The sequence below is a fragment of the Zonotrichia albicollis genome, unplaced genomic scaffold (genome assembly GCF_047830755.1).
Source record: "Zonotrichia albicollis isolate bZonAlb1 unplaced genomic scaffold, bZonAlb1.hap1 Scaffold_90, whole genome shotgun sequence".
Lineage (NCBI taxonomy): Eukaryota > Metazoa > Chordata > Aves > Passeriformes > Passerellidae > Zonotrichia > Zonotrichia albicollis.
The window spans coordinates 73,110-89,137 of record NW_027428463.1 but is presented as its reverse complement, the minus strand read 5'-3'; the positions used below and the strand labels follow the sequence as shown (position 1 = coordinate 89,137).

General features: G+C 40.6%; 1 pseudogene; it reads left to right on the top strand.

The window, feature by feature from the left end:
• Positions 1-222: 222 nt before the first annotated feature.
• LOC141728105 (structural maintenance of chromosomes flexible hinge domain-containing protein 1-like) overlaps positions 223-16,028 on the top strand; it is a 32,361-nt pseudogene continuing 16,555 nt past the window's right edge.

Genomic DNA, 16,028 nt, shown 5'->3' with positions numbered 1-16,028 from the left:
TGACCAGGTGACCCACTCTGGTCCCTTCCAACTTGACCGTTCTGAGATTCTGTGATTATGTAAAACAACACCGTTGGGATCCAGACTGGCCGCTTCATTTTACGGCAGACGAAGCGGGACTTCACACCTCTGGTCCCTCCCTGGCCGCTGCCCGGTGACGGGAGCGCGCCCGCCGGTCCCGCTCGCGACGCGCGCAACGGCCGCCGGGCGGCGAACGCGGGCGCAGTACGCGCTACCATGGCCCTCCCCGCCTGCGCTTTCTACGGCGAAGATGAAGATCCCGATGACGATGACGATCCCGATCCCGCTGCTGCTCCACCCGGCGGCGGAAGTGGAACGACGCGGAGGGCGCTAACTCATTCCGATATCACACCGCCGAAGTGGCGCTTTTGTCGCCAGGCTTTTCCCACCCGCCTGCCCCGCGCCCCCTCGCACCACTCCGCACGGCCGGCAGCGCAGCCACCACCATCCCTCTCCTTCCCTAACTCCCACCCTCTCCTTCCGGGCCTCCACGGCGCCTCCTTCCCCGGCTTCCGGGCCGGCTCCGCCTCCTCCTTCCCCTGCCGGGACATATTTTGCCGAGCGGGGGCGCTGGCGGGCCTGGCAGTAGTAGCCGTCGCTGCCGCCATCGTTGCAGGACGGTTTCAGTCTTCTCAGCTCCCCAACATGGCAGCAGCGGCGGGAGGCAGCCGCGCATCTCGCAGGCCGGCGCTGCTGACCCCTCGCGGCAACGGGGACCGCACCGTGTTCCTCTTCGACCGGCGCCGGGAGCAGGCGGACCCGGACGAGAAAGTGCTCAGCTACGGCAAGGACAACTACCGCGCTTTCCGCAGCGCCGTCTGCCAGGTACGCGGCAGGGCGGGCGCGTCGGTGGCGTTGTTTCACGAGTGAGCGTCCGTCCCTGAGGCGCTGGGGCTGAGGGGCGGCTGGGGCGGGGCGGGGGTGTCACAGCCTACTCGGGGGCCGCCGCGCCCGCCGCCTGCCCGCCAGCTTTGTTGCCGGGATAGGTGGGCGGCCATGGCGGAGAGCCCGCGGCCGCCCCGTCGCCGTCGCCTTTCTCCCGCAGCCCGAGAGGCCGGTGCGGGGCGGCGGCGGGAGCAGCCCCTGGCGGCGGGCGGGAAGGCAGCGGGCGGCCCCCCAGCGCCCCCGCGCGGGGAGCGGCGGCGGCGGGCGCGGTGCCGCGCTCCGGAGGGCGTTTGTAGCTGACGCGGTGCTTGGTGCCCGGTCACAGCGCCGGCTCGGGGGTCTCGCAGGTCGCTTCCAACCGAGATGGTTCTGTGGCTCTGTTTCTGTTGTCCAAAGTATCGGCGATGAGCGCCGTTTCCCGTCTGCAGCCGTGGCTGCCATTTAAATACCGTGTCTGGCGGCGCCTTTGCTCTGTCGCGTGTCCTTTCGGTTCTTTTTCTCTGTCGTAACGCGAAACGAAACTTACTCCGTCTTCACAGCTCGGGAAGGTGGAGATTGTTTTCCGCGTACGGGCTGTTCCCAGTAGTTTGCTGGCGCTGCCAGTAGGCATCGCCCGTTTCTGTCATGGTTTCGTTTTCTGAGCGAGTGGTGAATGCCATAAACCTCTTAGCTGCCTGCATGTTTCACCATGTGAAATGCGCAGGAAAATCAGCTCTGAATTTCTGTACTAATTTAGTCTGATAAAAAATTTAATTTTAGTTTCTTTATCCAGTATAATTTGCACTTCGTTTTCTAGCATGTAAATTCTATTTTTTACATATAGATTGGATTATAATAAATATCCGGTTTACATTTTAATAAATATAATTATTTCTAAATTTTATAAAAATGTATCGATTATTTATGAGCAGTATAAATACTACCAAGTATCACTTTTCTATGTAATATAACTATATCATGATTAAATATATAATTAATATAATTATATGTGATGATAATTATATAGAAGATACAGGCAAAATATTTATTGAGGAAAAAATAACTAAATAAGTAGTGTATAAATTGTTCTATGTCTAGACAGTGTTTCTTGTAATGGCTTCCTACTGTGATGGAAGCTTTGAGTTTCCAGTGTCAGCAGAGACAGCTGTCATTTGTGATTGCAGAGTTCTGTGTCCAAAATGGCATCGCCATGGCAGAGGCATCTTCCCTAGAAGTGTCCACAAAAGGAGTGGAGGTGGCACTTTGTGATATGATATGGTTTAGAGAGTATGAAGTCTTGGAAGACTGGGAAGTCTTTTCCAGCCTTTTTGATTCTGTACTCATAAATAAAGGGGCTGTGGAGTGTTTTGCTTTGTCTGATCCGTGCCCGATAAAGACATGAATGCACTACAGTGTAACATTCTGGAAAGCTAGACTTTGGGGTGGGTTCATGACCTTCCAAGGGTTTGTATCTCCTGTGAGTAATTCATGAGTGTTACATAATTTTCTTCTAGAATTGTCTTAATAGATACAACTACGCCTAGCAGATGGGCTCAAGAATACTAAGTATTTTCAGTAGTTGAGGCGAATATGTACCTGATGAACCCACCCCTCTTTTAATTTTGTATTTTATCGACGAGCTGAGTTTACCACTAATTTACAATTTGTTATAGAACGGAGTCTGTCTTTTCTGGGCTTTTTTACATATACTGCACACTCCAGTGACTTAATGTTTCCATACGTCCACATGGTGTTCAGTTCACAGAGCTTTTGGCATATTCGCAGTTTTATTAAGAACTAAGCCATCATCACCAGCTGTGACACATCTTGGGTACAAACAGCTTTGGGGATTTTTTTACCAGAGAAATGTTTTGATGTTTTGAAGTTGGTACCTTAATGCTGTTAGGCAGACTTCTTGCATGGGCAGCCAAGCGTGTGAGAAGCCTGATGCTGCAAAGCAGACCTTGCTGAGTTTGAATGTGCTGCCTGTGAAAGTACAATTTTCAAGTATAGTTTTTTTACTATGTTTAATATTACAAGCCTTGTCACCAGTCCTGGTGGCTGTTTTGCGTATTAAGGGTAACAGTCTGTGCTCTTACAAACTTATGCAGCAAGAACCTCAGCTGATTATTCTCTTAGAGAAAGACCTTCTCCAATAATGTGTTTACTGTTATGAATAGGAACGAGGCCAAACTTTCTCTGGAGAAAGAGGTTCTCGTTTATTAAAACAGCTGCAAGGAACAGAGTACCCAGGATAAGCCCAGGCACCCACACAGCGAGCCAAAACCAGAACAGTGCGCTAACCCCAAGTGCACTGGGTTCTCCCCACAAAACAAGTCTCCAAAAAAAGAACCCCGACCCAACCGAACATCCCCCATTTATAGCCCCCTTTGAGTCCAGGATTGGTCCGTTTTGGATCCGCATGGTGATTGGTCCATTTCCAGGCTTCTCATTGGTCTTTAACGCCGTTCATTCTGGACCAATCGTTTCTGCAGGGCTTCAAATGATTGGTCAGATCTTCCATCCAATCCGTCTTCAACCTCGCCTTACCCCGCCAGACCGCCCTTCCACCAAACCCTGGAGCCTTGTCCTAGAACATTCTAATCAGCCCTCCCCTTAACATAATACAATTAATATAACATAATCAATACAATATAATTGAACTATACCCTAATTTAACGTAACTTAACTTTTACCTATAACATTTGCCATCGGTGAGTGTGGTCAGAGATGCCTCTGTCACTGCTACTTTCAGTGTAATGACTCTTTGCACTTTGCAACCGTCATCATCTGATATGTGGGGCATCTGACTCTAAAAAAGGGCTGAGACAGGTGGATTGGCATGACCTCTAAATGTTGGTACAGTGAAAACTGGGCAGGCAGAGGGTTGGGATGTTTGCTACCTCATGTCTCCCACACCAACAATATACAAGTTCTAGGACTTCTGGAAGAACATTTTAGCTTCTCAGTTCTCCAAGAGCTTTGTAAATTGTGTTTCTCTGAGTGTTGCACTCCAAAGTTCTCCATTTCTGGCATCTTGAAAGTTGCAACTAATTACTTTTAGGAGAAAGTGATGAATGGGTTCACTGGCTTGGGACAGACTTTCCTAGGTTCGTGGTGCTGAAAAGAGCAGGGAAGTAATGAAAGCTCAGGAAGAATGATTCTTTTGTTAAGCGGATTTTGAGTTAGTTCATACTAAGTTGAAGTGGAATGTTGTAGTCACTTTTAGACAATTCAAGCTGTTAGGCACTGTCAGACTGCTTGATTGGGCAGATACCAAGTATGCAGCAATGTTGTTTCCACAGGTCTCCTGTCTGGTGGCTCAGCCTCAGTACAGGCTCAGCTTTCAATGGACTTTGGCAATTTGTCATGCAGCTGAATGATGTGAGTGCAGCAGCAAAGGCACTCCCATGTGGTCATGGATGACAAGGATGCCAGAAATATTAAGGTCTTGGAACTGTGTATGTTGTGAACATCTTCCTGTGGCACAAGAGGATTCTTCTGGGTAGATCTGAATGTATAGGAGTCTTTAAGGTGAATAAGGGGGTTCAGTGCTGTGTGTTGCTTCTTCTTGGCAGTACAGTTTCTTGTGCTCCTTATTGTTGTCTTCTGTTAGGTCTGTACCCTACTGCTTGTCCTGATCTTTAGAGTATAATTCAAAAATACTTAGTAGCAGTAAGCAAAATGTAGCTAAACCGTTGGCAGCTAATCTGAGATTCCTTGCTCACCTTATCCAGGTGCACAGTGGAACTGGAACACTTCAGTTTGTTGCTGAGATGGCAGAAATCCTTCAGTCACTTAGAGAGGCCATGCTCCTTTGATAGCAGAAAGGTGTCTGTGCTGAAAACTGCACAGACGTTTAGCTACGTATGGAGGGATTTTTAAGAGGATTTGAGGTGAACTACCAGTCTGAAGACAGTTAATGGTACTAAGATTAGGGTAACTATTTGTATAGGATCCAAAGTCATTGGTGAATGCTTCCTTAGTTCTTCTGAAGCTTCTCTTCATTGTTGTGATCTCCTTGTGTAAAAGAAAGAAAGCATAGATCTGTAATCTATGTAAAAAGTAAATATCTGTAATTAAATACTCAACAAATATCACAATAAACCAATGTTTTTTGCTTTTAGTCTTTTGTCGAGATTCCCATTGTATCCTAACCTGCTTACTATTTAAATAGATATTTAAATAGATTTTGCCAATCCACCCAAATAAATTCCAATGTCTCAGTGAGCCAAGAAGCAGAAAAGGATATTTATTAAGATGGTGCATGGAAAATAAGCATAAGTGTAATATCAAATCAAGACAAGAAATAAGTGAAAATTTTGGTGAATATTTGCTTACAATGCGCAATAAATAAAGTATAATCAAATTATTTGCAATCAAAGAATAAATATTAGGAACTTCTGCAAGTTTGTATCACCAAAGCATCATTCTGATAAATGTTTAATAGAGATATGTCCATTAATGATAAAATCAGTCCATCTTGCAATAATTGTATTTTTGTATTTTAAGCCCTATGTTTGTTTAGCAATTTTAGCAATTCTGTGTAACCAGAAACTAAGAATATATGTATTTTAAACATGCTAGGCATACACAAAGCAAGTTTCTCTTTGATTTTTAAAGACACTGCTAGAAATACTGTAAGATGCAGCAATGCTGTAATTTTTTTTCCAACACTGTCACACTGTATTTCAGGCATCACTGAAATTGTTATTGATGTTTTGATGGGAAGAAGGATGCAGTTTGCCTACCTTTGTGCATTTGGGTACAGCCTTATGTGCATCAGTTGATTTGGAAAGCTGAGTGGCTTGTAGGTTCCTGGTCAAATTCAAGTGTTGGCAACACAGTCAGATGAAGAGTACCTGCAGTCTTTAGGATTAGTTATCCAGGTGCAGTTGTTAGATGTGACGAAATATTTTTTGGTTTTGAAGAGTGGTTTGTGAATTCTTGTTCCTTTAACAAGTGGTGCCATACAAACTATTTTGGTAGGAGAAGCTGGCATGAAGTTAATGTTCAAGTTTTGGCTGATAGCTGCACTGAGTATTTGTGATTGTGATTTTAGATGTGGTAGTTTGTGAAGATCTTGTGGAAGTTACTGTCTAGACTCAGACTAAGTCTAGTAACATGCTCTTTGTAGAAATTCTGGGGTCCCAAGCTTCTTTCTGCTTGCTAAAAGTTGCAAATCTTGAAAAGATGTCTGAGTTAATGCATTATTCTGGACAAATACACTTGTGACTTCTGTAGAGATGTTGTGTCATACCATTTGCCTCTTTTCTTTTTTTCTCTTTTTCCATCAAAATTGTGATAAAACTTTAAGGCATCTCAAAAACCTATTCTATTACTGGATCTTGTGATACATAGCAATGTTCTAGGTGTTTCTGTTAAACTCTTAGTTCTTAACTTCTTAACATCTTCTATTGATTACTTTTCGTAAATATTTAGAGGTGTATCAACTGAACTTCTGAAAGTAGTGAAGCTTTTAAGTATGACAGAGGACAAGGACTTTGAAGTTCTGCAAATGTTATCCTCTGTAATTTGTTCTTTAGATGGAGATGGTGCTGTCAATAAAGGATGGTTGGAAAATATTTTTAGAGTGTTAGTGTTCATCGCAGGTTTTTGTCTGCAGATAGTCTCTAAAAACCATTTGACCAGAATACACAGGCTCCTGTGTATTTCTGTAATATATAATTTTTTGATTTTAGCTCTAAGAAATGTTTAGAAATAATTTCTACCTTTATTTTTAATTTTAGCTGCTTTTCTAGAGACTTTTGGATTCCTCTTAGTTAGTGTCCAAATATATTATATAAAAGTTTGTGTTGTGCCATTAGGGAAGCTTATTGAGATTATGATTAGAGATGACTGTTATCATCCTGCCCTGCTACCATGAGTGCTTAGTCCCAGGTCCTCACTAAGACATCCTCAGCAAGTTGTCATTGTGTTGAGAACTGTCCTGACAGTGGATTGGAAAAGTTTATTTGATTAGCATTTTTATGAGGCATGTACAGTTCTCTTTTACTTCTGACAAGGTCTCCACTTAATCTTTTTATATTTTAGTTTGAAAAAGTTTCCCGTAAATGAGTACTGTCATTTCATCGATTTGTTGATGTAAGAGATTTCTCTCCATTTGGACTGATAAATGTTCATTAAGTGGGCTAATTAACTGATAAATGCATGTCTTTCAGATGATAATTTGGTAAATAGCATGGGATATTCAGGTAATCAGTGCAAAATTAGAGAAGGCTACAGCCTTCTCAGTGTTTGGGTGTGGCTCTTAGCTTCATTTTTTCAGATTCCTGGACGAGTTTTTGTAAAGCAGCTGCTGGATCAATTTGAAATACTTTAAAAGCTATATTGCCTTTTGCCATGTTGGGTAGCTAAGTGTATAACTATGAAGGAGAGCATTGAAAATGACGTTATCAAATTTCTTTATGTTTAACTAATACAGTTCAGGTTCCACTTTAGAGGTTTGCATTGGCAGTACAGTTCTAATAGTCAGAAAAAATACTTCTTGGATGTGGAAGGTGACTCCATGGATGTTATGTCTCTGTTATCCTTTGGCTGCATCACTAAGGCCTGCAGCCATTTATTCTCATTATTCTCATGTGCTGTCTGCCTGGATTGGTTATGGTCAGAGGATGCAGAATTTTAAGGGTACAGAAGTTGCATATTGTAGGGAACAACTGTTTGTGTTGGAAAGGTTTGGATTCCAAGAGGTTAAACATCTTTTCTGAAGATACTGTAGTCTTGGCTTCACTGTTCTACCTTTGTCATGTTGGAGAGTGTTCTGTTCCTTCAGTTTTAAAAGTCACCACCAGGAGGACCGGAGGAAGCAGGGCAATGACTCTGTCCTTACAGCAGGTTATTTCTCCTTCACCTACTGCCTCAGGCCTCTTCATGTGACTGCTAGCTGCGGTGGTGCACACACTAAGTTAAATATTTACTCTTTGAACACCTTTTCCAAGGCAGTTAGCAAATCCAGAGGCAAAATCTATGTTGACTTCATGTTGAGTGTTTTAATTGGCTCAGTAGGCAGGTAAGACTTGCTGTGTGTGTAGATCAAGTAGCAGTAAAACTTTTGAGCTTTTGTGCTCATATGTGAAAGAGAAAAGAAACAGAAGTGTAAGCTGCTGAGGAGTTATCTATGGTTTGAGGTTTGTTTTGAGGTTTGTTGGGGGTTTTTTGATTTAGGAAGAAAACCTGTGACTGAAGCTGGTACACAAACTGAACCGTGCTTCTTGATTCAGACTTAAAGGTTAAAGATACCACAGTTCGTTCATGCTTTCATGTGTCATACCTGTAAAGTGCTCTGCTGAAAGCTTCTTGGGCATGTGACATTGTCTCAAACTCCTTTAGCATTATATAAATCTCATGTCATAAACATCTACCAGCAGATTGAGAACTATTAACTTTATTTATCATTAAACATAGGTGATGCTCCAGACTGATCCTCCAGTTACAAGGAGGGCATTTTTCTTGTTTGTACAGGCAGCTTTTTTTGCATCTGTATCATTCCATGGGTTTAAGGATTGATATCCTGCTGTGTGCAAAACAGGCTAAACTCAGGGGGTTTTGTTTTTCTTAATTTAACTTATTGCCTGTTAATACAAACTTCTGATGATTGATTGTGGGGGAAATTAATCACTTAGAGAAGTGATGCATTTCCTTCCCGTTTTCCAAACTCATCTTCTGTCATACACCATTCTTTTCCCATTCGTAGTTTAATTTATCCTTGTTTTCCCAATGCACATCTCATGGTCAATCCCAATTCCTTTAGGCAACAGGTGGTGTGAGACATCAGGGCATGTGCAGGACTTTATTCTGCTGCTCGTGCTGTTGGTTTTCCTGCTATGATGAATTGCCATAGGTCTCAGTTCCATGGGAGTAGGAGGACAGAGAGAGGAGATTCTGTGCCCTGATGTGGGTCCTCCATGGGCCTCAGCACCTTTGGGACCCTCCTTGCTCTGGTATGGAGAACATCCTTTCAGCGGGTCTGTCCTGGGCAATGTCTCCTGATGCATCTCCTCTGTTGCTTCTCTTTTGTCTCTTCTATGTCTTCCCTCACAAGTTGGAGCAGAAGCACCATGCGCCCTTCTGGTGGAAATTTGGGGGAGGAGTGGGTTATTTGCATGGATTTGAGAGCTATCTGCAACTGGCTATGGCTGTCACAGGGCAATTGATTGTCTCTTCTCACACTGGTCACCCCTACAGCTCTCTGACATCAAAGCCCGGCAGCGTACGCTCAGCACGCTTCCAAGTGTGGTTTAGCAACTCATTTGGTTTTCAGTCAACAGCTATGGTTGTTTTCCCAGAATATTAAAATTTTGGATTGTTGACATAATTTCTACTTTTTAGGCTTTTGCTGTAATTTTTCTCTTCTCTATGTATGTAACAGTTCATCTTTGTACTATTTTAACTCTTGCATTTGCATGTAGTGATAATATGTAACCAACAGTTTAGAGTTCCTTGCCTTTTCACGTCTGCCTTTTCTAGCTTGTGGATTTATTTGAAGTTCGTATCTGTTTTTTCCCCAACGTCTCTTCTTTTGTATACAAAAAGATAAAAGCTTTCACTTAGTTGTTTGAACACATTGACTTCCAAACATTCTTTCACTGTGAATGTGCAGAGGCATTTCTGAGCATAGTGATTGTACTCTTGAAGATTTTGGTGACAGCGAAAGCTTCATCATGGTTGTGTGTCTGGATTATCATAGAATAACTCAGATTTATCGCATGAATGTGTTTCTGGGTTGTCTCATAAATCTTATCAAATTGAGTTGTGTACATCTTCAGTACTTACTTGGAAAAGGGCACCATGCTGGGCTGAAAAAGACATAGCAGTGAAACCTGAACTTCTTACCAACAGAAGATACCATGTTATCTCTTACATGGACAAATCTTACTGAGAAATTAAACATTTGACCAAACACTGTCTGTTAGAACTGAATGAAAATTGCCAACTGTACTAGTAAATTGCCCAGTAGGTTCACTTTAATTCAGGAATCACCAGCAGCTTCTCGTTCTGGAAATCAGATCCACATACTGGCACAGCTGTGCAGCTGCTTCACTGCTACCTGGCGTAGTGGGAAGAGACAGGGACTAGGATAACCAAGAATGTAGGAGAGGGGGAGGGAGGAAGTAAAACAAGTAAGTCTGATATAGAAGTGAAGCATTCAAACTGAGTAATCCCCAAAGTTTACAAAGCATATGGCCTGTCAAACTGTGGCATGGACAAGAAGAACAGTAATCTGCAGTCCAGATTGCCAAACTTGGTGTGTGTACCTACCTAGTAGTTTGTGAAGTGGAAAGGACCTGCTGCCAGTGGACACTGAAATGCTGGGTTCACCCAGGAAATTAAAGCATAGCCTGCCAGGCTGTTTGGGTTGGTTTGACTGAGGCTCTCCTGTGGAATGGGGGGGAGGACCAGAAGGGTGACGCTGCCCCTGCTTCCACAGCAGGCTGCTGCCTTGTACCTGCACTAGCTGATCCTAACTTCTTGCTGCCTTAAAGTAAATACTGCACTCTTCATAAGGGTGTGAGAGCAGAAGAGCCTTTGGGAGAGTGAGAAAACAAGGAAGCTGTAGTTATAGCTGGAGGGAAAGATGCTTGCCTGTGCTTTCAAATGTAAAACTCAGCAGTTACTCTGTATTAACCACTGACCTCAAATGGCACTGTAGAATGTTAGCTTTCTAAAATCCATATATTTTAATGCTTAGTTTTCTTGCTCTGAGCAGTTTTATAGTTTTTCCTCTACAGATTTGCTGTGTGGAAGTTTGTGTAATGTGAGAGGTAAAATTGAAGTGATCTGAATTCGGAAGAGTTAAAAAGTATTACTCCAGGTTCTTAAGTCTGAATATCAGTCTCTGTCATCTGCATTAGTTTCACTTGTGCCAAGCACTGTGAGAAGTTCAACATTTTTTTCTTATTTTGCTGATGGATAATAACTAACTTTAATGTGGTCACAGGGAGAAAGTAACTGAAATATGGAAAGTAGGCTCTTAATGAAACCATAAGTAGGGTTTAAAAGTATTTTCATGAGTCTGAGTAATAGGGATTGAAAGAGAGATGTGGGAAATGATGAGGGCAAGCTGCTGCAGAGAATGCTGGAGCTTCCTTCTGGGCAGAATCTGGCTGGAAGTGCATCAAGTACCTGTCTGAATTGTCACTGCAAGACTGACTGGGTTGATGGAGTTTGATGAGACCAGGGTTGATTTTACTTGAGTTTCAAAGACTGGAAAGGCAGGAGAAGGTACAGATATTTATTTTATTATTTTGGGAAAGAGATTAGTGTTGGACATCAGGGTGCAAAAATGAAAGTAAAAGCAGAAGATTTAAATGCATGTAGAAAGCAGGATAAAAAGATAAAAAGTCTAAAGCTACAGTAAACACATTCCAAAAAAGACATCAAAGTGGCAAAGATTGTTTAAGTTCAGAAAAATAAACTTCAGTTTTAACAGTAAAGAATTTTTTCTGAAAGAAATATTTTTTTTTTTAGATGTATGATATAATTGAAGAACAAAGACTTCAATATCCAATGTTAAGAAATATTAGGTTGGTTTGGTGTCTCAGGAGTGCAGTCAAATATGGGACACCCTCTAGATCATAACTATTGTGGTAATTTCACAGTCTTGTTCCTCTGCCCTCAAGTGGGTTATCTATAAGACAGTTCTTCCTCCCTAAAATTCCTGTTGCTCGCTAGAGCATATTTTTATTTTATACAGCCAAAAGACCATACCCTAGTTTGAACAGATTTGGTTAAATTGAGAAAACAAACGATCCTGAATTCCACTGTGTTCTAAGAGATTGTGATTACACATCAGTAGCTTGTGACAAAGTAAATAGACTTTGCCTTTTTTTGTTTTAATGTATCTGAATAGTTTTTGGACTACTTAGTTATCATAACTAAATGACCTTCAATTTTTATAGGCATTTGGCATACCTTCTGATGAAACCTTTGTTATCACCACAACAAATAGGAAGGAAATCACAGAAGGTAACTTCAGTAAGTATCTTAGACGACAAAATAATTACAGTTATTTCTTATATTGATCAAAAAGGTCACATGATAACTGTTTGTGCTCTGTGATGTACAGTAATTAACTGAAAGTACAAATCCTGTAATCATTTGCCAAAAATTGCTTCAAAATCAGTTTCACAAACATGTTTTTGATGAGTTTGTATGATAACAGTTATACTAAGTATCTTCTGTCACAAAGTCTGTAAATGATAGGAAAAAATTATATATATATATATATATATATATATATATAGCTGTCACTTGAGAAAACTTGCATTCTAAAGCTTGGAAATGTGAAAAGATATTAATTTAAATGTTGTTATTAAATGCTGAACAGGCAGCGCTTAGGACAATACACAGATTACCTGTGGCAACGCTCGTATTTGTTTTGAGAGCAGAGGTTGCCTGATGCATTGCTCTTCAATGTACTTTACATTGCATCTTCCCTGCAGGCGAGCTTGTTGACGATGGAGTTACTTTATATCTGCTGCAGTCAGTTGATCAAATGTTGCTTTTGGCAACCAAGGAGCGAATTGACTTTCTGCCCCACTACGACACACTTGTCAAAAGTGGCATGTACGAGTACTATGCCAGCGAGGGCCAAAATCCTTTGCGTAAGTACCTGCAAAAATAATCTTGTGTAAATGATGTTTATATGAATATAATGTGGTTATGAGCAATTCAACTTAAAATTATAGCTGCTAAAAAAAATAGTCTTAACTGTAAAAGAAAAGTTTACTGTGTTCTTCCTAAAAGATTTTCTTTTTAAAATTAATCTTTTTAAAAGTAGCTACCTAAGAATCCAGATTTATAGTGATACCTTCTCAAATACATGTTCAAGAAGTTTGAGTATTTTAGAAGTAAAATAACTTTAGCCTGAATAATCTTGTGCATGTCATTCAGACAGGTTAGCATTTGTGTTACCAAGTTTTTGTCTCCTGTACTAAACTGTGGACTTTGTGTTTGAATTTAATGAACAGTTTATGTGTGAGCTACTATAGAATATTTTGTGCCCTCCCATCTACAGGTGCTACAGGGCTTAACTGACCAACAAGAGCAAGTATTTCTTTAAAAAGATGCTGCTTTAATCAGTTTTTTTTCGAAGTAGTGCATGAAATATGTAACCACCATTTTGTATTGTTTTACTGAACAGATTACTTTCTGTTCATGGCTTCTTTGAAAATTCTGTCTGTGGCTGTGATTACCTTCCAAGTACTATGTAGTTCACAGGTACAGCAGGTTCAAAATTGCACAGAAAAAAATTCAAAAAAATATCAAGAATCAAGCATTATACCATTCCTGTTGCTTTAAAACAATATAAAAAATGTTTATAAATAGCAGCTGTTATTTTTAAGGACCAGTCTTTCCCCTTTCCTCTCTGTGCACATAATTTGTTCTGTGCCCCAGCAAAGGCACTATTTTGGTTTGGGTTTGGTGGTAGTGTTGAGTCAGTGGTACATCCATCCCTGTGCACAGGAATTGCTGTGTAAGGCCACTGAGAACAAGCATTCTGTGGAGATCTGTGATGTGCACTTTATTCCTGCTAGCAGCCAGTAGTGGACCTGTGGCTTTCCAACACACAGAAACTGACTGGAAAGGCCAAGCTGGGTCTGGTCTGTAGCAACCATACCCTGGTGGAATTTGATTAAATAGGCAAGTGTAAAGTATTGTAAGGACACTAAACCTTAGGAAAAGACCTTTCAGTTGTTAAAGGGTGTGGTTCATGGGACACCGGGGAACACCCTTGGTGATAAAGGAGTAGAAGAGTGCTTGCAATTGCTTAAATGACTTTTCAGAGCACAAGAACTATTGATTTCTATGTGGAAGAAATCGGGTGTAGAAGGCAGGAGAATAGCATGGCAGAATAAAGACCTCCTGGTCAAACTGAAACACAAGAGAGAATTGCACAGCTGGTGGAAGCAAGCTATAGAATAATAGCAAGCTAGAGAATAATGTAGCAATAGTAGCTAGCAAGCAAGCTAGAGGATAATACAGGGATATTGCCTGGCAATATAGAGATGAGATCAGGAACAGCCGGAGCAAATTTGGCAAGGGATGGGAAGAGGGATGATAAGGGTTTTACAGATACATTAGAAAAGGATGACAAAAAAAGTTGCATCCTAAATAAATGAAATGTGAGGTGAGGAGGTCCAGGGGCAGCTGACATGGGGAAGACAGAAGTACTAAACCAATGCCTAACCACTTCTGAATGCTGATGAAGGACCATTGTTCTTTGCTATGGAATAGTAAATATGGATCACATAACTGATGCTCAACTACTCTGCAATGCAGAAAGTTGCAAAAAAGTGCAGAACTGTTTTTGTACTTCGATAACCCCTTGAGGGAAAATGCCATGTGCTTCAGTGTTGCTGTGTTACACTGATACTCAAGAGTTTTCTTTTACATGTCTGAAGTGTGTGGCCAGTGTAAATTGCACTGTAGCATTCTGAAGAACTCTGCAAATTGTAGGAAATAAGGTTTCCTTTTTAAAGAGACTGACTGGAAATGTCTGTTCACTAAAGCTAGTCATGTATTTTTTTCAGATTAAATGCAATTTTCCAGTAAACTTAGGTAGTTTTACTTTAATTAGGTAAGTGCTCCAAACATTAATGGTTAGAAACAACAAATTTGTGCAAACAGTTTGCCTATTTCTGCAGTGTATTGCAACATGGATCTGACAGAAATTTGGTTGTATTTACCATTCACTGAAATCCTTCAACCATTTCTACAATTTTCTTTGTTTTCTATAAAAAAATAACACTGTAGTTTTAAATGTTTCACAAAATTTCAATTTAGTTTTCTTGAGTTAATTCATTCTTCCTTCAATATTTTAACAAGTCAAAGTCTATTTTTAGGTACTTTTGACTCACATATGAATCATAAAAATTAATTTCTAATCATGAAAGGGACAAATCTGTCTTTTGTTAAGGAGATGGTTAGTTTATCATTGTTCTTTCTAATAATTGTGATATTGCCATTAAGATATATGAGAGACTTAGTGATAAAACAAATTATAAAGTACATGTAAAAAAGCTGTTTCATTTTTTTAAACAAGATGTTATGTGATTTTGATTGTTCTTACTGGGCTTAGGTCTTGTCTGTGTTTAGGTAATGTGTTTTCCTAATTGTTGAAAGAAACTACTATAAGTGGGTGTCTGTTTCCTGAGCACTAATAGGGTTTTTTTGTCAATTTTTTTAGCATTTGCCCTTGCTGAATTGATTGACAATTCTCTATCAGCTACGTGTCAAAATACTGGCATTCGGAGTATACAGATAAAATTGGTAAGATAAAAATACTTCAGTGTTTTCAGACATAGTTTGCATTATCCTTTTTTTCCCCCCCCTGTTGCTCCTTGTTGATTTGTGCTGTTTGTTTTTACCCCAACAGCTCTTTGATGATTCCCAAGGAAAACCAGCTGTTGCTGTAGTTGATAATGGAAGTGGAATGACTTCTAAACAGCTTAACAACTGGGCTGTGTATAGATTGTCAAAGTTTACAAGACAAGGTGACTTTGAAAGGTTAGCAAGTTCTATATATTTCTACAACAATTAGCAAGCTCTGCAGAGGTCCGTAAAATATGTTCTTAAGGCATAGCTGTATACCAACACTCAGCTAAACCCTGTCATTTTATGATTACATAAATAGACCCATACCTTTTCTGAGTAGGCAATAGAGAAGCTTTATGACACAAAACTGGTCTTCTGTTATTGTGACACACTGAATACTTTTTTGTTCTTGGGACCTTTTCTAAACTGTCTTTTGCTTGCCTGCATACAGTTCGGGGCATGCTCTGTCCTGCAGGGGATTTTTGTTCCATGTTCATCTCTTACCTGAAAACCTTTCAGTAGTGCATTAAATGATACATTCAATATCTGTTAAGCTACTGCAATAACAGATGGTTTTAGTTCAAATTTTCTTTTTTTAATTTAAATTTTAATTCTGTATAATGCATTATAAATTATATCTGGAGATGTCTATTTTTTTATGCAGGCTACACAAAATAAATGTTTTGCATTTAAAAAAGAAAGTGGAGGTTCTATGGTGGGTTTTGCTTTTTATATGAATTAACTTTACAGTTTTGAGTCTGTTCTCAAGAGATGTTCTACCTGCACAGCCAGGCTTAATCCTA